The sequence below is a fragment of the Cyrtonyx montezumae genome, unplaced genomic scaffold (assembly GCF_038088225.1).
Source record: "Cyrtonyx montezumae isolate F1298 unplaced genomic scaffold, pur_monq_1.0 scaffold_3, whole genome shotgun sequence".
NCBI classification, from domain to species: domain Eukaryota; kingdom Metazoa; phylum Chordata; class Aves; order Galliformes; family Odontophoridae; genus Cyrtonyx; species Cyrtonyx montezumae.
Window position 1 is genome coordinate 13,393,986 of NW_027072034.1, and position 27,622 is coordinate 13,421,607.

Sequence of the window (27,622 nt, forward strand, 5' to 3'; positions counted from 1 at the left end):
TGGAAAGAGATCACAAGTTGTATAATCTCTCACTATATCGTGTGAGGTTTCTCCCCCCTCCCCCACCCTTAACCTTGCCCTTGCCAGCCTGCTGATCTGTAGCAGGTGCAGCAGGTGGGTGCTGCAATACACTGCACCTATGTTTTGTTAGATGTTGGTGTTATAAGGAGGAGGGGGGTGGAGAGGAAGGGGAGGACCAACAAGGAGAGCAAACCCCATAACTGAGGAAGCAGCAGGGCTGAATACAGTTTGGTTTCTGTCTCTCAGGAGCTTGCTCAGCAACCAAACCCAGATTCCAGGTGCAGTATTCCATAATTGGTCTGTAATCATAGAAACAGCGTGTTCCTCCTCTTCCTCTCCTGCCAAGAGTTTCTGGGTGGTGAATGTCAGTAGCTGGAGTTATTTTTAAAGGCAAGAGGTGAGGCTTGTCGTGCAAAGCTGGAAAGAGGGCGTTTGTTTGCTGAACAGAGCTGACATCAAAGTGGAGATTGCTTCCTACTGGCTAGCTGCTGCTTTATGCCAGGTAATCTTTAACGTATCAGTCAGTTACCAAGATCACTGGCTGGATGTGTATACGAGAAACGGCCTGTATTTATGATCCAGAAGATTTGCTTTTTTTATTTTCTATTTCCATGAGCTGGACTTTGACATTTAGAGGCTCGCACTAATCATCTTGCAAAACCTGCTTAGTGCCTAGTGCTTCTAACTCAGCAACTGCTTTCTACTTCTCTCCGCAGGATAATATAAATGTTTTTCTGAAAGCTTGTGAAAATATTGGATTGAAAGAAGCTCAACTTTTTCACCCAGGAGACCTTCAGGATTTGTCCAATCGAGTTACAGTCAAGTGAGTTTTGTGGTTTTGTTTTTTTCCCCTCCCTTCTCCCTCTAAGCTCAGCTGAATATGTTTCTCAGACTGTTTTCCATAGGCAAACATTAAAAAAAAAAAAGAATATTCTTTTAATCTGGTAAGAGCAGTTCTGAATACTGTGGTGAAGGTTTGTGCATTCTTGAAACTTGTCAATAAGGTCTGCACAAATTTAATTTCAGAAACTAATTATTATTAAACCTCACATAAGCAAAGTATTTGTTAATGAATATTTATAACATTTTATGTATGTAATGGAATCTGCTTAGGTTATTTTAAGCTTAGAGCAAAATTAGCTGATAAATGATATACAAGCATTGCTTTCCTTTATGTTTTGAGATTACTGATGTGAAGTCTGAAAAGCTGTGGTGGTTTTCTGATGCTTGTCTGAATTGAAGTGGAGCTTGGGTATGATATCCCTGAAAGACTGCTGTTTCTTCTGCTCCAAGTATTAGCCAGCTGCTTGTCACACCTTCTCTCAAAATGTGTGAGAGTAGAAACTAAGTATGGAATTGCACAGAGTAATCATCTTGTTTACAGAGGAGGAAGTTTTTCTGTGAAACAGAAGTAGTTTTGTTCTGAGATGTAATTACTGGATTCTCTAATTTCAGGACTATTGCATCTCCTAATATGAGATTTATTGCTAGTTTCTGAGAGACTAATATGGAACTTTCATATGTAGGCATCTAACAGGTGTTTTAAGACAAATGTGTCACCAAAAGACGTCTTAATGGGGCTTCTTGTTTCATTACAGTATTAACTTCTTTTATTGTGTTGGTACAAAGGATGAATTTATTGTTGAGTCTCCAAACAGGAAGAGCTTTTTCTGTGAGCTGTTCTGAAAACCTGTCAAGTGAAATGTTAAGAACTGATTCATGTCTTAGTCTATTGGCTTTATAAAAGAGGAACAGGCAGTAATGCTTCTGTACATACCAAGAAAAAAACAGGGTGAAATGACATCTACTTCTTTTAATTAAAGAGAAATGTCTTGTGGGTGAACTGGATGGTACTGTGTCGACATATTTATTTGATTTCAGAATGAAAGTTCATACCATTTTGATGTTTGATACTTGAGATGGGAATGCATTTTTTCCACCAATCTTTGACTCATATCTGAAAAATAATTTCTCGCTAATGTGTTTGGGATTTGGCATCCCTCCATAGCGCTGGTATCCTCTATGCCAGCTCATATATCACGCTGAAAGCTAGAGGCTTGGTAAACTCTGCCAAGCTTTCATTATCCACAAAACCCCTTACTGAAGTTATTTTGGTTGAGGTTTGCTCTAAGGGTATAGATGAGCCTGTTGGGCGCTGTCAGGAGCTCGTCCTCAGCAGTGTAAATGGCAAACTGAAACCCAGGGGAGGTCAGGCAGGTAGAGTTAGCAAATTGCGTTGTCCAACTTGTCCCTGTGTTAAACCACAGTGCCCAAGTGAGGTCAGCCATGAAATTACTCTAGTTGGGTCTGTAACTGGAGTTTTTGTTTTGTTTCTTTGGATCCTTTCAGCACTACCAGTTCTGCTTTCAGGAGTGAAAAGGAAGGCTGGAATGTGAATTTGTCATAAGGCAATTGGCATATTACATCATACCTGCTTGGCAATAGATTAATTAGTGTTTTTAAAAAAGCAGATTTGATCGCTTCTTATGGAAAACAATGCAGGGAGTTGGGCTAGAGTCAAAAGAGCTGGCAGCAGTATGGGCATGCTCTTTAATTTGTTTCAATGTAAGTTTGACTTTCCACACATTATGTATCGTATAACAGCTCCACAGTACATTTAAAGGGCTTACAGTGTAATTTAAAACTTCTGTATCTGAGCACATTGTAAGTCTTAACTGAGTTATGATAACATGTTTGGATATATTTACGAGTTTGGAGCGGGGCAGGAGGGAAGTTTTCTTCCAAAATGTGAAGCAAATAAGTTACACCAAGATAACTTTTCAGTGAAGAGTTAATTCTACATCATTTGATCACCCAGATGGCAAACAAGCCTTCAGAAGTTTTTCAGAGAAAGTTGTATATATCAGGAGAGAAATTCTGTCTGATCAAGAACTTTCTGATTTAATGTAATAGAAATAAGTAATTTCAGACATTCAGGCAGAATAAACTATTTCAGAATTTATAGGATGGCAGTCCTCAGAAAAGAGATACTGTTTCATGCACTACTTTTGTGTTGTCCTCTGTTAACCTTGGTTTCAGCATTGAAAGTAAATCACTCTTGTCATAAAGCGGGAAAACTTTTATTAAAATCAGCATATGAGAAAAAGATTGCATTTCATTTTTGGCTATCTGTCACTCCTAAGCAAGTTTATTTTGCCACCGTCATCTGAAGCTAATTGTCCTCATCTTGAATTAGCTGTGATAGGTTATACAGGATAATATTAAAGTGTGCCTGAAGTAGCATGTATTTTGACACCTCGGTAGTATTCCAGTTTTCCACTGTTGCACCACTGTTAGTGTGTGTGTTTGATCTACCCACAGTAAGTTAGACAAACTGTTGCTTAAACAGTAAGCTTTTGAGGCTGAGATTGCTGTGAACACTCTGTAGTATTCTCACAGGCTACTGGTATGTACTACCAGATAGAAAATACACAGCTAGTGTTGTATCTGAAGTTTGTAAGGAGTAGGGTGCCACTGAAAGGGTGGACCTCCCTTTAACACTAAGGAGAACACCAGGGTTGTCTTAATATGTCGCAGTACGCCAGTGGATGACTGAGTGGGAGGCTGCATTTTTTTTCTGAGCCAGGATTGCCCAGTGTGAATGTCTCAATGCTATTTGACTCCCATAATGACTCTGAAACTGGACATCTGCAGTGGGAATACTTCCAGTCTAATGATGCATTATGTGCAGAAGCATTTCCTTCCAACACTTGGATTCAGGGCTTCTTGTACTGTGGGCTCTTTGTCACTTTACCAGGCCTTTTTTGTATTCCACCTGGCTAGACTTCCTTTCCAGGAGGAAGAGTTATTTCCTCCTGTACTCTATTTTCTCTTCATATTCTGTTTATGAGGTGCTTTCTCCTTTTCACTTTAGCTGATACCATTGTATCTTTGTGTCATGAAAAATATATGGTAACATCAAGTCATTAAGAGATGCCAAACTCGTTTGTTTGTAGTGAGTATTTCTTGAGTCATATGAGCCTAAGGTGAGACCCTCTGTTACCTGTGGCTTGCTGGAAGTTGTACTAGCAAATAATATTCCTAACTGGCAATGAGGTTACCACTTTCAATTGTACTTTGTTTTATATATATTTTTAATGGCAACTAAGATGATACACAGGCACAATATGAAACCCTTCTCTGTAATTACTACTTATATCTAGGACAAGAATCCTCTTAGATTTCCAGTATGCTAGAGACTGGGTTCCAAGTGATTATGTGATTATCCTTTTTTCAAAGAAAAAGCTGCTTAAAATTTTATTGTTTAGAACTTTGTGCGAAGAGGCATGGTTTAAAATTACTGGTTGCTGTTCAAAGGATTGCAAGCTTTGTGCTTTTCCAGATCAGTGATGAGATTAGTTGTGATGTGGAAAAATATACCAGCATAAATGGCGTCTCTTCTGCCAATGAACGTGAGAGTATAAATGAATACCTGAGATTTATATTTTGGTATTTCTGTAAATCTGCAGAAGTTATTGCTCAATGGTAGAGTACAGCATTTTCATCTTTTCTATTTAAAATTATCCGGATGGACTTGTTTCTCACAGTTATATGTATATCTTCTCAGTTATTTGTGTAAATGCATGTGATCCTCCTTCTCACTATACTTGCTTTTTAAATTTTTAAAAATTATTTTCAATCGGAAATATTTTTAAAAACAGCAACTTTGTATTTTAGTAATGCAGGGCTGTCTTTATTTCTTCTTTTTTCAGTTCTATCACAGTAGGAATGTCATACGAGCCTAGGGACTTGCAGTTGACAGCGCAGTTACTATTTAAAAATGCTAAGCACTTCCTTACCCAGCTCTTTAAAAGTGACACACCCATTTGTTCCCAGCTGTGGAAGAGTTATTAGCAAAATAAAACCAAGAAATAAGAATCTCCCTAGACAGACCTAAAACTTTGGTTCCGATTGAATTTGTTATCCCAGTGATCAGTTTTAAAGTAAGCAGCCTGAACAGTTGGATGTATAGCCAAACCAAAATTAATCTTTCTTTTTTTTTTTTTTTTTTCAAGTAAATTAAAAACTCTCTGAAAAGAGTAGAAGAACTACTTAGTTTCTTGGAACACTAATGAAAAATCCAAACTATTGTGGGATAATATATGAAAATATTAAATGAACTAAACCAAATTTTGGGGAAAATAATTCACAGCATTAATCTTAAATGGCAAGCTTTACTTAAAACTACCACAAGTTCCTACCTCCTAATGTTAATTTTATTACTTTAATTTCATTTTTCAATAAATATTTTAATATTTGACTTCTATTAATGTTATTAAGATAGAGTTATATTTAGAGTAGGTTTTGAGTGAAACAAAGAATTCTGATAAAGTAGCTGGAAGCATCTCAAACCTATTGTGTTTCTGAATATGATATCTGGATAAGGCCTTCAACTTTTTGCTTCTGTGGACTTCTTTACTTATTCATCATCAAACTGGTGCACTAAATTAAGAAATTATATAAAACAAGCAGAAAATCCTGACAGAAATCTGTGTGAAATGGAATTCATTGTATAAACCAGTTGAAGTAACAGAGTTATGGCTTTACCCCTGGTGTTTCTAGCTTCTAGATAATTTTAACTATTCATTTATAGTTCCTTCTGAACAGCTATTTCTTACAGCTTCCTAAAGCATAACACAAACTTGAAAAAAAAAAAAAAAAAAGGATGCAGTGCTTTTTCTAGGAGAAAGGTCTACTTATCTAAAGCCAAGCAGAGACTGTCATGATTGCCCTTGTGTTCATGAGTTTCAGAAGTGAAACTTTTGAGATAGGCTCTCTTACAGGTCAGATAATATTTTATGAATTGAAGATATGAAAATAATTGTTTGGAATGTAGTGTTTAAAATAAAGTTTGAAAATGAAATGCATGTTAAGTGATGTGATTATAAGGCTGTATTCTGTCTGTCCATCTGAAGCACAATAAATTTTAATTAGTTTTCATATACAGAGTATATATAATTTTTAAAACAGATACAGAATCTCTACAAGCCATATCACAAGTGTTGCCCCTTCCTAAAGCCACCATTTCCTCTTATGGGCTGTCAGAAAGTAAGCTGCATTAGCACTGTATTAAGCCAAACACAAAATATCCTTTGGTAGCTACCTTTTTTATCCCATAAGTCAGATTATAGTAACACCAGTGCCTCCTTTCAGTGGTGAAATTTCTGCACTTTTTTTTTCTGGTGTAACCAGTAAATGTGCAAACATTGTTGGATGCTGAAAATACCATCGAGGCAGTTGCAAAAAGGGGTTGAATGTGGATGTAGCTTCTGCCAGTTGATGTTCTTTGTATCTTAATAAAATAGCTACACACTATTAAATAGACTCTAGCTTTTAATATGAAAACAAATTTTATTTTTATTTCTTGCTATATAAATAGATATTCCTTGTAACTTCATATGCTTCACGACTGGTCTTGAGGAATGTTCTGGGTTTCCTGGTTCTACTTGTGTTGCTCTTTCATAGCAGCATAGAATGGTTTGGGTTAGAAGGGACCCTTAAGATGATCTAGTTTCAATCCCCTTGCTATTGGCAGAGGGGCATCTCTCTCTAGACCAGGCTGCTCAAAGCCCCATCCAACTTGGCTCTGAATGTTTACAGGGAAAAGGCATTTGCAACCTTGCTGGGCAACCTGTTCCAGTGTCTCACCACCCTCACAGTAAAGAATTTCTTCCTGCTATCTGGTCTTTGAAGATACCTTTCTTCTGAAGGGTCAGTGAAGGCATAATAAAATTTGAATTTGTATGTGATGAATGTTACCACTGCTGATTAGATCATTTAAGAATGCACTCTGTGTAGGAAGCCCTGAAAAGATGGTCTTTTGAGTGTGCGATCATTGTCAGTGCTCTTAGGAATTTCTTTTGTAAACCTGTATCACCTGCAGTCATGTTGATGCCTACACATGAATCTCAGATGTCATTTAAAAAGGTCTGTTCTGGTTTTCCTAACACTGCAGTAGGGTTGAAAGCTTTTACTGAAATGTGCTGTGAAAAAATTAGTTCAGAAGTAGAGAGCACTATGTGAAAGAAACTGTGATTTGGTAGGAAGAAATAGAGGGTCTCTGACTCTTTGGTTGTAATTCAATCATGAATACTGGACAACCAAGTGGGGAAAAAAAACAACAACAACAAAGAATAGAAAAATGTGGGAAGATATATAGGTATGTATATACATGCATACAAAGGAAAGTTTTGATTGTGAAAGCACTGCCCCATCTCAGCTTTCAGGGGATTTCTTTAGGCTCGCTTTGCCAGTAACACTCAGCAGTCTGAACTGTCTGGCAATCGACTTACCTAAAGGTTTGAGAGGTAACAAATCTTGACAGTTTGTATCTTATCTGTGCTTCACAAAGATCTGTCCTATTTAAAATATTGAGGGAGGTAGTCTAACCAGAAAATAGAGATTAAAAAAAGAATTTGTGAATTTGTGGTCAGGTAGCTTGGAGCTCAATTTTGTTGTTGATAGTATTAAATTCATATTTCAGTCTTGTATATCTAAGGTACTTGTAGAGTTGCTATACTTTCCTGAAGTTTTTTTTTTAAACTCAAGAATTTCAGATTTATAATGGGAGTACATGATGGCTCGGAGCCTGAATCTGCTGTAGTGATTTAATTTTTTCTCAGAATACACAATATGAGTTGAAAAAGCTAGTTCTAATTTGCCTTCAAAACAAAACAGCAAAACAATAATACCCACCTCAAACACACAAAATGGAACCACCCTTTCCTGCCTTTTTAAATTCAGTGTAGAACAGAAAGTCGTGGACTGGATGAAAGCCAATTGCTTCAGTGCAAGAAAAACGATAGTAGTTTGCCCTAAACTTCTACCTTTGTAAGGTCTCCAGATTCTACAGGAATGAGTGTAAAGTCAATCAACCCAAAGGCACAAAGAGAATATTTTTGAATTCAAGTCAAGAGGAAAGGGATGGAAGACAGGGTTTTCTGAAATGAAAGCCTTTTAACCAAAATTTAATTAAAGTAATGAATGCTACTTTTTAAAGTCGTTTTCTGACTTCTAGAGAAATAACATTTCTTGCACATGTGGTTGTAATAAGTTTTTATTGTGGTAACTAAGTTTCCTAGTGATACTTCCCTTGAAATGGAAAAGTGCAGTACCCTCACTTGAGAATGACTCTAGAAATGTTCCTATGACTCAGTAAGTGTGGAAATTTCCTCTTTACTATGGGCATTTTCATATATATGAGTTGTATTCAGATATCCTATTTAAAACATTAAAATTGTATTTATATTGCATGTGATAACTCCTTTTCAAGATCTTGCATTTCATGTTAAACTTTTATCAACTCTACTAATTGTTAGGCTGAAGTAACAATTGAGATGAATATATTTCATCAGTCATATCAAACTATTGTGCTCAGTGTACAATATGCACACATGTCACTAATTTGTATTAATTTTAAATCATTCCAATAAAACCGTTGAACATAATCAAATATGTTCCAGACTTTGGACTGTACCTGCCAGGGTTAACCTCCAGCTTTTCAGTGTGAAGTCTATAAAATGTTGGGTGTGTTACTATTTAATCTTTGAACTTTCTCTGAAGTTTCTAATCATGAAGAGAAGTGTTTGAAATTGTTCGCTTTTTCTGTTGAGTGATTTAACAGGTAATTTACCCTTTATGGGACTATAATCTTGATGGTGTTTGATTACCATTTATCTATTTTGGGAGATGATTTTCTGAAGGATTAAAGACTTCTAGGGTTCTATATTTTTACCTAGTACTGTACAGAAAATTGCCTTAACAAATTTGGAAAAATGATGTTAATGTGTGAGCATTTAATTTTTATTGACATGTATCCCTAACTTCACATTGGAATTTAAATATATATGCTATGAAACTGAATGATTTCCTGAAGGAAGCTGAGATAACTTTTTACTGAAATATTACATTTTAAAGGTATCTCTGTAAAAGCGGTTTTGTGTTCCCCAAAAAATTACTACTAGATGCCTTTACAATGCTTTTCAATGTTCCTTTCAGTGCTCTTTTTTCTCTTAATATTTTTAGGATCTCTTGAGCATCTTGCATTCATTAATCTCCTAGCTTCTCCGGATTTAATTCAGTTTACAAAACAAGGTAATTGTGTTGGATGCATAGCAGTGAGTTATGAAGAGAGATACAGATAAAACCTGCATTTTTGCTCTTTTTTGTTTGTTTTTTTAATAGAAAAGTGCAGTTGTGTCTGAATCTGGGAGTTAATGGACTTCTAAAAAGAATAAACTTGCATTACCTTCATGTCAAATACACAGAAACGTGTACACAAATTTACTGTCTTTAATTGCGTTTCACTGGTACATTGAGTAAGCTGGAATGAATAGGAAGAGCTCAGCTCCTGTTTTATATATTAAGAGAAGCTGGCTTAAACCTTCTCGTGAATACGGTAATTTGTCATGTAACTGTACTCTGTAGGTTGAAAAAGTAAGGCTGAACAGCTGTAGATCATAGCCGGTATCAAGTCGTGCTTTGGGCCATTCTTATTCCTATATTATGATGATTGTTATTTCACAGTGCACTCAGAGATTTCAACTCAATGTTATTGCTTAACTGGAATACTCAAGTAGTGTTCTTCAAGGTGTTATTAACAGATTTTCTACTCAGAGTACTGCAGTACAATAACAAGTGCCAATATATTTACAAAGCACATGTTAAAATGGCTGCCAGCTTTTTTTTTTCATGCTGTCAGTGGGACCAGTTAAATGAAATTATTTCCTGTCACATGGTTAGAAGAGAGTAGTTTGTGGGGAGAAGACTGCTAAATAACAGCATGCTTAGCCACATAAAAGCATGGTCATTTTTTCTTTTATGATAGAGATATTTAATGTCTTTAAAAAGCAAAACCAAGCACGCCACAAAAACCCACATCTTAAGAACTCTTCTGCAGGCTGAAAAATCTGGACTGTGAAGCTCAGGATCTCCAGCTCCAACCATCCTACTGGCCTCCCCACTCAACTTGCTCCATTTTAGCAATATCTTGTCAGGCACTTATAGAATGATGCTTTCATCTATGTGGCATAACAAGTGCTGAGGAAAGTGAAGGTGATCATGACCATCAGCCTTGACCCACGTTTCCTTTCCTACCATCCTCCAGGCCCCTGTTCCTCCTGTGCCATTTCAGGGGTTAGTTTGTCCCAGCTCAGGACTCGGACTTTGTCCTCCTTGAAAATCACGAGGTTTCTATAGTGCCAGTTGTCTAAACTGAACCCTGTGAGTATTGGCCGTGCCCTCCTGGTGCTCCTGCCAGCATAGTGCTAGGGCGTATCAGAAACTGACTCAGAAGGAAAAATGTGAAAGTCACTGCAGCATGTTACTCAGACTAGAGTAAAGAGGTTGAGTAATGCATATTACATTTCCTCTTTCCTTTCACTTCTAAAAAAGTGAATGTAAACATGTACACACCTTTGAACCCAATACGTAAAGATACTCATCAACTGACGTGGATTCCAATGCATTATATGATAAAATAGTCAACTGGGGTGGGGAAAGGGAAGCTAAGTTCAAAATGCTTTTACCTTTGCAAAGGATATTGAACTACAGACAGCCACTTGTGCCCTGTGAATAACAGCTCAAATACGCTTGTCAGGCTTATGATGCAATAATTCATGATTTTTAACTCCATGACCTGATGTCTATAAGATGTTCTCAGCCATAATCATTTTCTGGGAATGAGGGATGTACTTGGTAAAGCATTAGCTAAAAATATGTGGTTTGACTTTAAGATGTGGTCTGTTTTCATCATAGATCTGTGCAATTAGGGAGTTACTGCTTAATTCTGCAACCACTTGCACAGGAAGATGGAATCCTGGGTCAGTAGGGTTTTGATATGGCCCTATGTGGATGTTCCTGTCTCAGATTCTGTGAAGGTCAATTCCAATCAAACCAGTTTTCAACTTTTTTGTGATTTGTGATACCTGCCTCCAAGAAGCATGACTTTAGAAGGAAATCAGGCCAATTTCTATGGAAGCAATTAATTTGATTTGCTAAATCAGTCAAACAATCTACCATTGTTAAACTTTAGCAGGAGTAGAACATTTTATACAGAGGTATCTGAGGAGGTGATTCAAATTGTGGTGGGAAGGGATCTTAAATCTCTTAATCTAGACCAGTATTTGACTACTACTACATGGAACCAGGTTTTGCAATCATGGAGGTATAAAATATATATTATGAATTCTTAGAAATGTTAACATTAACTTTCCTTATCAAACAATTTGCTGTTTTAGCAAAAGCTTTGTAGGAATAATAGGTAGGAATAGGTGAAATTTTATGCAGTTAAACTGGCACATACATTTGCATGAACTGTATTCAGAACCATTAGTTAAAACCTACTTCTCCTCTAAAAATATCAGTTGATTTAAGCTGGTTTGTTACTTATTTTGGCATGGGTAATGTATCTAAGATCACGCATCAGATGGTTATGCAGAAGGCACACCCACCTAGCTTGAATAAGCGCAGAATAAGATGCATTGGTGATGAAATGTACTTATCCTGCAGAACGCTCACTATTGCTGTGCAGAACATTCTATTCTTTGAAATTTGAGCTCATTTCTTGTATTGGATGTTGACTGCTGTTGAGAAATCCCACAAGTCACTTAGCACTAGTTATTTATTAGTATTATTTGCCATTTCCTTATGATGCTTTTTTTTCCTTCAGGAGGAAAATAATTATCTTGCAAAAGAATAGCTATTTCTTCTTAATAAACAACATTTTGTTTTTCAGAGGCATTTTTCTCTTTTAGTTGTGAGCAAATTCCTTTTCTAATATGATTTGAATAAATTGTGAATGCATTCAACAAGCTAGTTGGTTTAATTAAGGCATACTCTGTACAGAAACTTCCAGTTTTTCAGGTGGTATAGTCAGTCCAAGGTGGTCATTTTCATAAAAAAAAAAATAGAACTGTACTTGTAAACTTTTTATTCTATTCAGTACTCTTTTATGTTCACATGGGATGGTAAGCCTATGAATCCATGGCCTGATGGCAGTCAACAAGCCTGCATTCCTGAGCTTTTTTTTTTTTGCTTGGGTTCATGTGGGCAATGGCTGCACAGTAGCTGCACTCAGCTGTGCATGCAGGACAAATTCAGTTCATTGCCTGAATTCCCAGTTCTGACATAGGACTAGTGTGCAGTGTTGGTTTGGATACTCAAAATTAGGCAGGTACTCCATGTTTATGTTGTGTCAGGTGTCTGCCAAAGTTGCTTGATGAAAATCACTTGATCAATTTATTTTAATGGACAGTGTAAGTTTTATCAGGAAAAAGCCGGGGGGAAGTGCTGGTGCTTCTTGGCTTAATCAGAGTGCATATTTACACAATGAGGCCCTATGGTGAAAGGGCAGAGAAGCGTGTGGCAGCTGGAGAAGGTGAAGCTGAGATGAATCTGAATGCAAGCACTGGATTCCAATTTGTGAAATTCAGTTCAAGTGCCAGTTGTGAAATCTTCACTGAACTGTAACATCAACTGAAATGGAGCTGAGAAGCGAAAGGAAATCTTAGTGCATCAAATATCCTTTCTCCATAGGACTCTTTCTAGCTTTTAATTTATAGTTTTTCCCAAAACATGAATTTGCAGTGAAGAGCTGCAGTGGATCAGAAAGCTGTCTAAACAGAAATATACACTGAGCGTGAAGATATGTGCGAATATAAAAATTCAAGGCCTATTTCTTTAATGCAGCTCAAAAATGAGCACGACTGAAAATGATTAAGTAGATCCAAAAAAAGTCTGCTTCCAATGTAGCTTGATCTGTGAAGAAGACAGGAGTGTGCTGGTTCCAACAGTATGCAGCTTCTTTTCCTTCCTTCTTTTTTCTTGAACAGAGGTAGATCTGCATGATCAAATGCATTGGGTTGACTTGACTCCTGGGCCATGGGAATAGCAGTATCTTCACTACTGTAGCCAGCACCAACCCACCATGGTGCCACAGGAGCGCATCATCAGCACAAGCAACTGCGTCCTACTGAAGCAGCATCATGCTGTGTCTTTCTCCTCATCCATCTTTCCATTTCTACAAATTATGTAGCTTTTCTCTACTTGGTGTAAATATCTAACCTGAGCTCTGCCTGAACTGCTGTTTTGTGCTATGGGTACTGTTAGAAGACAACACAGTCAGGGCAAAAAGGAGTTACGGTAAAATGTGATTCAAAGCTAGTGCAATTGAATTCAGTTTGTCTCATTTTATTAACTGTGATGCATGGAGAAATGGATCTCAGCTATTCCCAGAAGCATTGCAAGAAATCCATTTTCCTGTTGTCAAATACAGCAGCTATTAAGGGAGAATGGTTTACATTTGCATACCTACAGGTGTTTTCTCAATTTCATAGGGGAACCTGAACTGAAAGGCTCTGCACGAGGTTAATTCCAGTTCAGGAGAGGTGGGCAAGCAGTGAACACAATGAATTTCTTTTCTCTCCTGTTGTCCAGGAATGCATGTGTGTGGTTTCCTTCATATAAAAGTGACATATTGCTGTCTAATCAGTCAAACAAGAGAGTAGCTAGCTTTTATTTCCTGGGGCAGGAATCTTTTTGATGGAAACATACCAAAGGCACAGGTACTTCTGTAAGGAGCTTTTGTGTGCAGAATTTTTGTCAGGAAAGCAAGTATCTCCAAGCTCCTGGAAACTGTTTGGTCAGGCTTAATTGCATGTAGGCTTTGGCATGCAGTGTTTAATGGAACATGTTTCTCTTATTTGCGCAAATGTAGACATGTGAGACAGGATTCCTTACAAGCAGGATTAAATGGCTCTGAGAGTGGTAGAGGAGAGCTACTAAACAGTGTTTTTTCTGCCTCAAGCATTGAGAGGATTCTCTGGCTAATTATTTGAGGTTACTTCAGCTCTTGGTACTGTGATTTCTTTGTTAATGTTATATGTTTTTAATTTTGAGGGCTGCCTTCAATTTCAAAACTAGTGAATTAAGGTCAGTGTTTACCTGTAAAATATCCTAGTCTGCATTTTCCTGTAAATGAAGAGAGTAGCATCACCTCTGTTTCAAGTCCCTTTGCTGTAGGTGATCCACATGTCACGACTTCTGTGGCTTGGTATAGTCTTCTGATTGCTCTCCAGCTATGAGATACCTGATGAAGATGGCTTCTTTCTGTTTTTGTTCTTCATTGCTCAGGCTTTTCTGCTAGGCAACTTGCAAAACAAACAGCAATGTAGGGTCAGCCTCCAAAGAGTACGTGCTTTGAAGTAGAAGACAGGTGGCGGTTACTCTTTAATGGTATTACAAAAGGTAGCTGTAGAGGTTTTCATGTATTTCCTTATTAAGGTGTGTAACATCCCAACCCTTCTTTATGCTGAAAAAATTAGTGGGTACTTGTGAGAAAAAAATCAGACTGTATTTTCCTTGATGATGGAGTATATAACTGAATTAGTTTGTAGATAGGATTTGAAAGTGTCTGGATCTTTGAAATGATAGCTTGTGAGTGATGATGCACACAGAAATATACAGAAACAAAGGTAAGTGTTAGACTGGATGTAGATGGTCATCTTAAATGTCCTATAGAAGAGAGAGGGCAGAAAATGTTGGTTCATTAAACAAAGCAAATTGCAGTTCATTCTGAAATTTCAGAAAAAAAATTTAAGGACAGTGTTATTGCTGTGTTCATGGGGTAGATTTACTTTTTGGTTTGACTTCGGTAATGACTATACTGAAGCTGTCTTATCGCTGGTGGTACTCACTGGTCACTTTTCTATTTGTGGAAGTGCTTCAGTAATGCTTTGTTGTACCTGTGAAATACAGAATCCACTGTGCAAACTGAAATTAGCAAAAATAAAAGCTCTTTTTTTTTTTTTTTTTTTTAAAGAGAGCATAATTTCAAAGCACTTTTCATCTTTAGCCATCACTCTGAGATCAGGAGCATGTTAGCAAACATGTGGGGAGGTAGTTGGTTAAACACTCAAAATGAGTGTATTTGAGACTTTACACAGTGTAACTGAGCACATCGTATACTTAAATACGTGTGCATTCACATATGTTAAATGTCTTACTTATTTCACACACAACCTGCTGATTTCTATGCTTGTATCAGCCTTCATCAGTGCTAAAATTCCAGAGTTACTGCTGAAAAAGAGAAGGGATTAGGGGAGTACTCTTGACAAGAATTTGTTCTCTGTCTTTGCAGAGAATATCTCATGACTTTAATCCATTGTCATTTTTCTGGTGGCTTTTCCTTGTGAAACACTGCTTGGCTTCTGTTGATAACTTTATTGTACAGAAAACTCAAATATATTCACCTGTGTACCTGTCTTGCATGTGTTAGTGCTGTGTTGTGTGTTTTTTCTCCACCTCTTAAGCAGCTTAGGTAACTGTGTAATTAAATGAACTATTATTAAAAGTTACATACCTGACATTCTGTCCAGAGTTTCTTCTACAGTTCTGGAGTTCTTTCCCTGGGGAAAGCTTCCACAGATTCTTTCCTATCTGCAGAAAAATTTGAGATGCATACTTCTACATGTACTCAATGTACTATTGTCCAATTGAAGTGTGGTTGAGGACTTAATGTTTGTGATTGTTTATTTATTTATTTTACTAAGCAATAATTATCTGACTACCAAAGTAGTTCTGAATCAGTGTCTTCCAATAAATTAACATCCAACAGATGGCTGGTTTATTGTAGCATGAGCTGTTTTTGATTGGAACTCATTTATGCTGTTAAAAATGAGGCTTGCATAACTTACACCACAGCTTAAGGTATTTTTGAGTATATTATAAAACTTGTACTCTTCCATAAATATACTGTCTTGATGATGATGACTGTTGCATCTCCATACCTTCACTTGCTTAAAACCGTTGAGAATACTTACTAAACTTTAAGATACAGACTTCAGTAGATTAATTGGATCACAAATTGCATCTATACTCACGTGTAGGGAGAATAATATGTAAAGAGCTCTCTAGCTGTATTTTTCATAGTTGACTTCCCCACCTGTGTATTGCTATGTAGAAAGAAAGCAGAAGTATATTGCAAAAACATGTAGTGTAGATCTTAATAGCTGGTCAGTGTTGTGTGGGTAACATGTCTCAGCAGTTTGCCATCTGGCAACCCTTAGTATTATATTTATATTTGCTTATCTGTCACATATGCTATCTCTGGGTCAACAGCCTCTTCCTTAACCATTGGCAGACACTTATTATCCTCCCCATTTGAGGATGTTAGTGTCTGTTCCTTCATTGCGCTGGTTAAGTGATTTTTGTATTTTTCTAGTTAGTTTGGAGTTGAAAAGTATTGGAGACCTTGGAGCTATTCTGAGTCTTATTATTCCAATGTGTACCATGGTAATGAGACTTCTGAGATGGCTTCCTGTGTGATTCTTCTCCAGTCATAACCTGTGCGATTCTTCTTGAATTGAAACTTGTTGCAAGTAGGCTAGCAACTCTAGAATTAAGTATATTCAAGAAGCGAACCATACAATTAGTTTTATTGGGCTACCTTTGCATTTCTCATTCTCTCTGTATTTTAAATCTCACTGGGGAATGATGAGGACTTGGCTGTTCATTGAGCTGGAAAATAGTTAATGTAGTGACAGCAGTATTACTGTTGGGACTTACAAACTCAAAGACAACTAAAAGCTTAAGATGAAAATGCCTGCTTCTGCAGACACTTCCAAAGTAGCAAGTCTGGATAGCTCACTGTTGCCATTGATGTACTTTGCAGCTTAATCATTAGTCTGATATAATCGTTGCAATGATGAAATGCAATAATGATCGTAATTCATAGTTTATACAGAGATTCTTAATCTGCATAAGCCATGGATCCCTAGATAAGAATTCTTGGGTTTCTGCTAACCTTATCTGGATCAAAATATCTGCCCAGTTGTTGTGTGGAAATTGAGGATTTTTGGGAGAAGGATTTGTACAATAACCTCTTCCAGAGCCTAAGGGTTGTTTTCATTATCCGGGCTCTGCAGTTTGAGTGACTTCTGGGAAGGATAGTTTACAACCACCGTGTGTGTTTTAAGGAGCCTACTTCTGGCCAGACGGTTGGTGAAATTCTGCAGACGGTGAACTGTAGTTTCCAGGAGTTAATACATTAGTATCTCTTTTCTCATGAGAAGGAAGACTCCTAATTTAGCGTTTACTCATGCACTCATTAAAAATGTTGGGAATATTGCCATGGCCTCACTTGGAGCAGAATTGGATCTTTTTGTTCCACTCCCTCCCTACTGCCAGATTGAGTTGTAATAGCTTGTTGGAGCATTTTGGTGGTGTCTTAATTGGCGTATCAAGCTTTTTTCCTCAGTCATCAGTTTCATGATACAAATTACATACTTCATGAGTACCAGTGAAAGAGATGGTGTGAGATCATCTATGGTTCTGTGGCTAGGATTATTTTCCCATATCATTAATTTTGTACAAGTTTTTCTTTTCAAACTCCTCTAACTTTACTACAGAAACTCCAGCACATTTGGTTTCAGTAGGCTGGGATGCTCAGAATATTGCATAATATAAATTCTCCAACCTCAGAGCTATATAGTCAGACTAGCTTTTATTTGCCACCCCCTTTCTGCCTCCCACACAGACCTTCTAACATTCTGGCAAAGCAAGTATTTGGACTTCTCCCCATTCTCTCACTTTACAGCAAAGAAGCATTCAATTTTCCAACATTAAAAACTTGGCCAGAAAACCTGGCCCAAAACTTTAATGTTTTGAGCAAATGTTTAAAAATACCCTCTATCTGACTGGGCTGCTTGAAGTAGATTTAAAGCACTTTTGTCCACTAGCATGGACAGATTCTTTATCCTCCAAAAAGCAAACACTTATCCAATCCACTTAACTAATTTAGTCATTTCACGTATTTCAGAAATAGATCTGAACCTATGACTAAATTTAAGGATACTTGACATCCATGTCTTTAAGTAGCCCCATTATGTGGATATGTTGCAGGAACTGAGGACAGGAGGTGAAAACTGTAGCAAATACAAATAGAAGTATTTGCTCATCTTGGATCTTGTTTGTTCCCTGAAACAACAGGCCACATTTTTTTTTTCTGAGAGCTGTGGACTTTGTGAAACTTGGCTCTTGTGTCTTGTATTTTGATGGCTTCTGGGAGAGCTGATTCAAAGAATTATTGAATAAAATTGCATTTGACTCTGCATTAATTGAAGTGTTCTTTCCTGGATCTGGCTCTGCCTTGCCATATGAAGATGAATCAAGAAAAGGTAGGAAATTTTTAAAGACTAATCATATTTCTTTGATCTACGTACCTACGTACCTTGCTTTTTTGGGTACATATGCTTCAACTCAAGTTTATAGGGAACTGGCTTTCACAGAGAGGAGTCAGGTTCAGCTTGTGTCTCATGGCTTGTTTTTTTGTTTGTTTTGTTTGTTTGATTGATTTTTTTGGGATGTTGTGATCCCTGTTGCGAAGGTAACTCAAAGAAACATAAAATCAGGAAAAATCTTAAAAATGAAGCCTTATAATTTCTTCAGTGCTTCTTATTTGGTTGTAAGGTAATCTGCCAAAATACTATGCAGAAAACCCAGTAGTCTTTTAAAGGTTTTATTCCAAATGCAGGCAGTAAACTAAATGATGTAGTAGTGATTTATTTCTACTTAAGCACAAATTCCAACATAGCTTTAACTTGTTTCCAAAATCTTTATCATGGAATTAATTGCACTTACCTTGTACCTCCAATTTGTCAACTTCACTGTCCATCTCTACAAATACATCTGAATTCCTTCCAAAATCTCAGCTCTAGTATATTTTCCCAAAAGCTGTGCTGTTAGTAATCTCACTTTAAAATGCTGAAGTATTTGTTCTTCAACAGTGGCTTTAACATAAAAAGAGGGGCTGGGGTTGACACTAATCTAGTTCTCATTTCAGATTTTGTCCTTAGCTAGCATTAAAGGATCAGCAGTATTTTCATCGATGTTGCCTAGTGGGTATTTCATCCACTTCAGGTTTTTTTTTTTGCATTCTTAGTTATTCTGTGGTGTGAAGGAATGGGAAAGTCTGGCCTTTATAACTGAGTTGACTGCTTCTTTTCACCTAATAGCTGGCAAAAGGGATGCCCTTTCCTGTGTAGCTTAACCAAAACATAACACAGACATCCAAAATAAAATAATCTGTCCATGGATCTGAACACAGAGTTTATCCAGAGATTCTCCACATTTCAAATGATAAGTAAATTTTGTTCTTGGATTTTTTTCTCTTGGTTTAGAGTGTTAAGTAAATTTTGTTCTTGTATCTAATAACTTCTGCCAGCATTTGAATTTCTGTAGAGGAAAACATTAGCCATCAAAAATACGTTCAAGTTACTCTCAGGTCCTGCATTTCCCACATGCCCCAGAATGCAAGCCTATTTGGCTTGATGCAAGAACAAAGGATTATGTTTACTGAATTTTTCTCTGAGCATCTGATTATATAGGTTATAAAAGTCTCTGTCTCTGTCAGTGAGCAGAGGATGTATCACCTGCCAATTCCTAGCTATTCCTCAGGGATCATCACTGAATGCTTTTTCCTAACTGAACAATTGTATTAATCCTGGATAAGAATGCAAGCAGGCAGTTGCTATGGTGTAATAGGTACATGGAAAACATTTACCCTAACTTACCTTGCAGTGAGTTGTTTATCCATCCCCTGAGTGGATACAACAGTATCTGAGCAGTACTCAGGGGGAATAAGTGAGTCAGTGTTGAGGACTATTCTGTGAAGTTACCACTGGTATCCCTCTGTGGGAAGAAAGGATATAGGAGTGAAAGTAAAAAGGACAGTAATTCTGGAACTATTTAATTAAATAATGGCAATAGAGAAGGTGAATATTGGTATTGTCTTGAAAAAAACACTGAGTTGCCATGGTTGCTGCAGCTCAGCTAATTCAAATAATACGCTTTATAAAGAATATTTTTCTGTAACTTTTAGTATTATTTTTCTGCTAGTTAACAACTGTACGTTAATGTATTCTTGAATGTATTTTGAAAAACTCACAGAATCATACTGAATTGCCTATTTTGATATTTGTGTTATTCAGTGAGACTCTACAGACGCACCAGCTAACCATTCTGGAAAGAAAGCTAACACAAGCATGACCCTTACTCCCCAATATGGATTTCTATTCAAATTCATCTTCAAAATTCACACAAAATGATCTAGTGTGGTAGGTGAGGGTGAAGGGAGAGATCTTCAAAACAGAGTGCGAGAGAAGGTAACGTAAACTATGCAAAAAGGGAGCAGTCAGCAAAGCAATGTTAATTATTACAAATGCTGTAATATTCTTAAATATACCTCAAAACATGAGCAGGAAGCTCACACTCTCCACCTCCTCTTTTCCCTGGAGGTGTTACTGCAGTGATGCTCCCTCCCTCTCCCCTTGCCAACCCCTGACCTGAGGAGCACTCAGGTTATCAGCCAGGCTCCTCTGCATGGGCTTGTTGTTTTGGCACTTTTTTTTTTTCGTGGGCTTATGGTTTTGGATTGTTTTGGTTTCATTTGACAGATATGTAATTGTCTCTGCATTATCCTGAATATTAGTTTCCTCTTGGGGGGAGCTCATGGCTTAGGCTGAGCTATGAGGAAGCTGGCAGAGGTGGACCACCCAGGGAGGGGTAGGAAAAGAGGGTGAGGAAATGGATAATGTGAGTGTCCTGTAACTTGCTGGGGCTGATGCACATTTCTAGAAGTGCCTGTTTTTGTTTTGATAAGAGGTTTAAGAATAGCTTGGCATAATGGGTGAGATCAACTAGGAAGCTCTGTGCTCAGAGGCAATGTGATGGGCTGGGCTCTGGGGCAATGAACCAGGCCATGTTCCCACGGAGGGTGTTGTCCTGTCCAATTCCTTCACTGCCCTTCCCCTCTTGAGCATCCCTCTCCTCCCCGCCCCTGGGCCCCTTGTTTAGCAGGTGAGGGTGTGGGTTGGGGACAGGCTGATGGGTCAGCAGGGTCGTGGAGCTCCCTGCTGCATGCTGCTGGTTTGGTAGGGGCATGGGGAAACGCTTTCCGCAGTCATTTTACACCTGACACTGTATACGGTTACAATGTAAGTGGCACAGGGGGTGCGGTGGATACGTTGCTATGGAAAGTACATGTGCTTTTTGTATTTATAGAGCAGTCAAGTAGGAAGGTGTGTTTTCCAAAGCCGTTCTGGAGTGCTTCAGCAGTACCAGACCATTTTGTTTCCAGCAATCTCAGCAGCGAGCTGTGGCTCTCAGGGCTGAATATCACTTTGCTGAGAATACAAGTGCTGGCTGGAGGAATGTCCTCGTGTCTCAGTGCCCATGCCACAGTCCTGCCATCCATTGAAGCCTTTCTATTCTGAGCAGCATGTGGGAATCCAGTGAAATCTGATAACGGCAATATTAATAGCAATTGAGTAGGTGTCCGAGGAGGTTAAAATTTAGCACGAGCCTGCTGCTAGTTGGACAGACGGCGCTGGTCTCCTGCGTGACATGCTTTGGTAGTAGTGGGTGGAGAATCCTTCGAACCCTCTAAAGTCTTCCTCAGACACGTAAGTTAAGGTGCTGGTGTCGGGCTGCAGTGCCTAGAGCTTGGCAGAGGGCCTTGGCTGCCTCTGGGCTGGGGCAGGGCTTGGCCAAGGGCATCTGGGTGGTGGAACCTCTGCCTTGATGGTTAGAAGGTCAGAAGGAGAACACCGATACTTCTGTTGACACAGAAATCTGTGTTCTGTTTGTGAAGTCCCGTATTAGTAAGATATGTAGCATGGAGGAAGGGATGGGAAACAGATCGCTTTGGCAGCTGTTGGGGTTTCTGGGCTATTTGTCACCAAGGGAAGGGTTTGGCACTGGGCACAGTGCATTTGTCACTGGTACATTCCTTTCTATCAGTGGGAGTGTCTCTGTCTCTTCTTCCTCCCCGTAAATGGATGCAGAACTTTCTTATCTCTAATGACCCATTACTACTTCACAGCAGATATCTCATTTAGGGGAAAGGGAGACTGATCAAGCTAGATTTTTTTTTAAAATCCATGTCTGCATTTCCTGTGTGTTTCTACACTAGAAATAGATGATCAGAAAGCATGGTTTTTAAAAGGGATGCTGCAAAATAATTTTATTGACATTCTGTATTTTGAGTTTGGTCTTGAGCCCCACATTGATGTTATCCCTGGAAAATAATGAAGTCAAGCGTGGGAGTAATCTGCTGCCATGAATTGATAGTTTCCAGAATTTTATGCCTATTATAATCTTGGGGAGACAAACCAAATGACATGTTTGGATTTTGTTTTTCAGACTATTGGGTATATTAAAAGCTTTGAAATAAGTCAGTGTATACCTAACTACTTAAAATGCACTGCTCTACTACAAGGAGACATCTGTACGTTTACAGATGTTTATCCATTTTCAGTGGATGTTTATTGTAAGCAGTTACAGACTAGTTGATTTCTTAAGGTATTATGGTCTGTTTGCTACTGTAAGCTGTATTGATTGGTCTTGCACAATTTCTATTTTAAGAGTACTTCGAAGTACGTTAAAATAATAGGAAGCTGTCCTAATGCCTCAAACCTAAGCCCCAGCAGAACAGGAAACAGGCTGAGCCTCTGGCTGGGTTCTCATCACTGGAGCCTCTTAGGTTGTGGGCATGACAAGCTCCTCTTCCATCAGACCTGTCTTTGCTCCTGTATGTCAATGTGATAGTTTTGCAGCTGTATGCTGACGTGCTCGCTTGCTGTAAAACAGATGAGTGAGTTAATTTGGGCATTAAAAATGCATATTAGAAAAACACAAACAGAGAAACTGGCTCAGCCCTTTGTTCCTGATTCACAGCGTGAATCAGAGTTGTGTTGGTGTAACCACAGGGCAGCAAACAGAGACGGCTAGAAGGGAGAGATCAGGAAATCCTTAAGGTAGAGCAGCTGCCAAAGCCTTTGTATTGTCAGGCAGGGGCCTTAGTGACTAATTTTGCTATTTGACCTTGAGCAAACAGTGGAGCTGGGAATAAATTCCTTGAGCTGCAGCTCAATCTGTTGTTGCCACGTCCCTTTCTCTTATTGTATGGTGGTCCTTATTAGAGAAGAATTCATCCTGTGATGCTGACCAAGCATAAACTGTGTTGGTGAATGTGTGTTTTGTTCAAATGTAACTAAGGTATTTGGCATATGATCTACTGACAAGTCCATGTTATTTTGTTCCATTTGTCTTTTTTTCTATTTGCTGAATGATTGATGTAGTTCAGATGATTTACACAGAATGTATTACTTCTCCATGAGTGCTTATTTCACATCTTTTTAGCAGTGTTCAACCTGCAATTGTTCAGTTATGCTTCATAATTATTACAGTATCCCCCATGTGTCATTATCTCATGGCCTTTAGACTTTTGTGCTGCTTTGATATATATTTTCTAGGATGGTTAATCTTGAAGTTGTTCATAAACTTTTATTGGAACCACTGCCAATACTTCAGGTTTGCACTTTATGAATGAGAAGTGGTAGGTTTTGGACTTGAGAATTCTTGAGTTTGACAGGTTAGATTAGGTAACCCAGTCTTCTTCTGAACTTCAGAATAAATGCTCAAATGTTGAGACTTGCAGAAGCAGATGAAGCATATGCAGTAAAATCATTTCTGTAGAATGCTGACTGTTCTCTTTAGCAGCTCCTGTTGCTTAGTTCAGGCATCTCTAGTGAAGTTGCATAGTTAGTGAAATGAAAAACCTTTGGGAGGACAGAGAGGCTAATTTTTGAAGTTTAAGGAAATGATTTAGTAAGCAGTGTGGAACTGTCATTTGGACAGGAGCATGCTTCTTTCAGCAGATTGTTTTTTAAGATGCATCTTTGAGTAAAGTAACAGCCTGCTTATGTTACAGTACAATGAGAGTCATTTGTTCAAGCCAGAAAGTATATTACACAGAATAATAATTTCATAAAGACTGTTGTTTGCACCAGATGGCTTCTCTTCTCATAATTTTGAATTAAAACATCAAATTTCTTTTTGGAGTTGTCCAGTGTATGACTGTTGTTTAATTGATGAAGGTAAATCAGCAAGTTGGTTACTCCTTCAGTTGCTAGAACAGCTTCCATATGACAAATGTTTGTGTAATCAGTGTTGCAGGGGGACTTTAGTGCTTGTGTTCAAAGCTTTATGTTCAAAATAAACTTGTAGCTGTCCATGAGTGTTTTAAAAGCTTAAAAGCTGCCTTACTGAAGTTCTTGCATTCCACATCTTCTAGCCTACTTCATCAAATAACAGTGTGAGAAACTGAGGGTTTTGGCCACCTTTTTAGAGCCAGAGAGCCATGTGTGCGAGAAGGGAAGCAGAGGTGAGAGCAGAAGCTCACTGTTGAGTAGTAGCAGGTTGTCAAAGGTGTAGGTTCTGCCTCCTCTCAAAGCTGCAAGTGTTGCAGAAGGGATTTCTGCCAATTATGACTTCTCCTAGCTTAACGTTGCTGATATGACCTGTTGTTCAAATTTACACATGAGGCCATGCATAATACTGCATAATATTTACATTTGGTGATAGTTTATGAAGCAGGAATTCTATTTAGTATAACTGTTTCATATTGTCTTGTCACAGTGTTCTATCAACTTGCTATTTTAAATGCAGTATGGAGGGGGGAAGGGGGAGCAACTAGGCAATGGATTGTGCGTGCATAGCTCAGACGTGGTTTATGAGCTTGACCATGATGTAGATGTAAAAGGCTCTTATTTTACTCAGAGGAAGAGGGCAAGAAGACCCAAACTGCATCTTCTGCCAGCTTCGTGCCTCACAGAGGAGAAGCAGCTGTGAAAACTAAAGATAACACGTTTTTAAGGCATTTCAGTAAGATAACAGTATTAGCTTTATTATTATTATTATTATTTTGGTGAAAACAATTATTTAGATTTTGGATTTGCACAGATTCTGGGACTATACATTACTCATCTGGAATCCCCCATCTTTTTCCCTCAAAGAACTAAATTAAATAGGTATCTATTTAAATAAGCAACTGATTGCTTTAGATTAGCAGGAGGTTTCTTGATTTGTATGTTCTTGTGTTTGTACTTACCAAAACAAGTTGCTTAAAGGATCAGAAGCCAACAGGCATAGCTCAAAGGAGAGTAGTAACGCATGTAAATTACAAAACTGGAAAAGCTTTACTAAAGGTAAACAACTTGACAGCTTGCTTCTGTTGTTAGCCTAGAAAACATGAATGGAGCATTGTCTTCTGTTTATGCGTGTGAAATGATTCTCTGCCTGCATTTTCAGTTCAGTTGTGCTTATTATTTTATGTGAATGCTCTTAAGTTTTGCAGTGTTTGTAGCCCGAGTATGCAGGCCTTGTGTGTTCATGGTTATTCAAGTGTAGACAATGTAAAAATACAAAAGCAGCTGAGTGTTCCTCGTGTTACAAACGACCAATATAAATGATCCCAGAGAACTCGAGAGGAGCAGAATTGGGCACCATGTTCAATACACAGCTTCCTTCTGAGAGCCAGTGTGACCAGCTGGGTACAGCCTATAGCTGACTAAAGGCAGAAATTTCTAGTTTACCAGATTGCTAAAGTTTGGAAGCCAACTTCAAGGCATCCTTAGCAAGGGCATGCATGGCCTCTGCTTTTGTAATTTCAAATATTGACGGAAATTCTGCCCTAATGACCTTAAACCTTCAGGCCAAAGAGTGTGACCCTTGAAAATACTCTCTATCAGATACAGAAAGTATAATGCTTACACACTGTGGTGCTTATACAGTCCCACAAGAACAATTTTCCAGTCTCTGCTTGGTTACCAGCCTGTCTGTAATCAGCACATTAGATAACAGCCATAGCATGTACATCTGAAAATAAATCCATATGCTCATGAAAAAGACAAAATATTTCTTCAGTAAGTGCGCAGTTAAAAAAACAAAACAAAACAAACAAAAAAGCAACACATTTCAGGAGGGTTTTAAAAATATACATGTAAATATTTGCCATTAAGAGCTCTGGTTTTGGTTATTGTGCTGGTCAGGTGCATCTCGTGATTTTGTGCTCATGGCTACCTAATTGCTGTGATGGGCATGGCAGTCCCATCAGTACTGAGTGGGAAGGTGCTCTGCTCAAACTCGAAGGAAGAGAAGAAGCTGTGGCTGTGTGAGCTGTGTTGAATGTGGTGTTTCTCTAAAGAGTTCTGTCGACACTGACCAGACTGTCATGATTTTGCTCCCTCACAACTGTCCTCTGCACAGCTTACTTTACCTTTTCCTTGTAACCTTTTGACTAACTGTTCCCTGATGACAAGTGGTAGAATATGTGACCTGAAGTATCATGGATCTTGGACGCTGTGTAAATCTTTCTGCCACTGTTATGAATTCCACACCTTTTTGTTTCAATCCTCTCACCCTAATTACTGTTAGTGTTTGTTGGGTGTGGTTAGGTTTTTTTGTTTGTTTGTTTTTGTTTGTTTTTTGAGAAATGTTTTGCCCCAGAGCAAAACAAAATCCCATTTCCAACCCTACAGGGGCTTTCTGCAAATGTCCCAGCATTTTTTATTTATGAAATATTCTATCCAGCAAATATTTTGGAAAATGCAATACAGTGGGAGTGAAAGTAATTTGCTCTCATATGGAACTGAAGCTCTTTGTGGGTAATAGAAACTATACTGGCCAGACATTAGCTTGTTTTCCATGTTGCTGTTGGTAACTAAAAACCTAAGCTAAAAGAGCCTGGAATCTTTTTGAATTGTTCTCAAATCAGAGTCTTTAATGGCTTCTTGCTTCGTCTGTAATGTTTGAAATATTATATTAATGCCTGAGAATTTGAAGTGTGTTACTTTTTAATTTCTTTTGGAAGAGTCATAGTTTCATGTTTTATATAGCTTCCGATTGGGCTTCAAGCCTTTTAAGTCTTGAATAATAATTAAACTCAAGCAAATTTTAAAACTGTTTTGTTTCTTTTTCCTTATTCCTTCACTCCCTCAGACCAGAGGAGACCAACAGAAGAGTGAAAAACGTAAGACACTTACTTCAATGCTTTCTGAAACAATTTCTCACTAATTTTGATTAAATATCTTTTTAAAATATTTCTGATATTTCTGTTTATGGAATTATTGTGCTTTTTATTCTTCATCTGTTCATTCACATTAGTGCTATGATCATCTCTATGGGTCTTAGTTATTCAAAGCAATATAATAATTAAACAGCACTTAAATCTGAATACTTGTGTTATGCTGCAACACTTTAAATGGCTTTAATGAAAGTTCTAATACTGTAGTCAAGATTTTTATATTTCAGTGTGGAAAATCTCTCATAGCAACATGAAGAGATGCTCTAATACTGGTGTCTGATTTGAGAGGGAAGCAGTGAACTTAATTTTGTTTATTTTATGTTCCTAGGTTTTAATTACATTATATTGGCTGGGGAGAAAAGCACAAAGTAACCCTCACTACAATGGTCCATATCTCAATCTTAAAGCATTTGAGAAGTTATTAGGGCAAGCACTGACTAAGGTAAGGAATCTATTAGAAGCAGTAAGCAAATAATCTGATCTCAAACTTGGCAACTCTTAACTACTCAAAATAATCTCTTGGTGGGCTTAATTTTAGTCTTAATTATGGGAGTACTGTCACGATGTTATCCTGTTTTGTTTTGTTTGCTGTCATTGGCTATGTGGAAAGAATGTTTTTTAGCATATGCTGGTTCTCTTGATACCAATGTAATAAAGAAATTCAGAGTCCATCTCCTGTGA

At 37.9% G+C, this 27,622-nt stretch overlaps 1 protein-coding gene across 5 annotated transcripts in view; it reads left to right on the plus strand.

Moving 5' to 3' along the window:
- The window catches only part of LMO7 (LIM domain 7), a 92,031-nt gene that overhangs the window by 21,823 nt on the left and 42,586 nt on the right, over nucleotides 1-27,622 (plus strand). For 4 of the 5 annotated variants that reach the window (XM_065744054.1, XM_065744051.1, XM_065744052.1 and 1 more), the window contains 3 exons: nucleotides 738-844; nucleotides 26,857-26,887; nucleotides 27,270-27,383. The gene's annotated coding sequence lies outside the window, so the exon portion shown is untranslated. Of the gene's footprint in view, nucleotides 1-434; nucleotides 524-737; nucleotides 845-26,856; nucleotides 26,888-27,269; nucleotides 27,384-27,622 lie in introns of those variants that run through there. The other variant, XM_065744053.1, reaches the window with a different exon arrangement.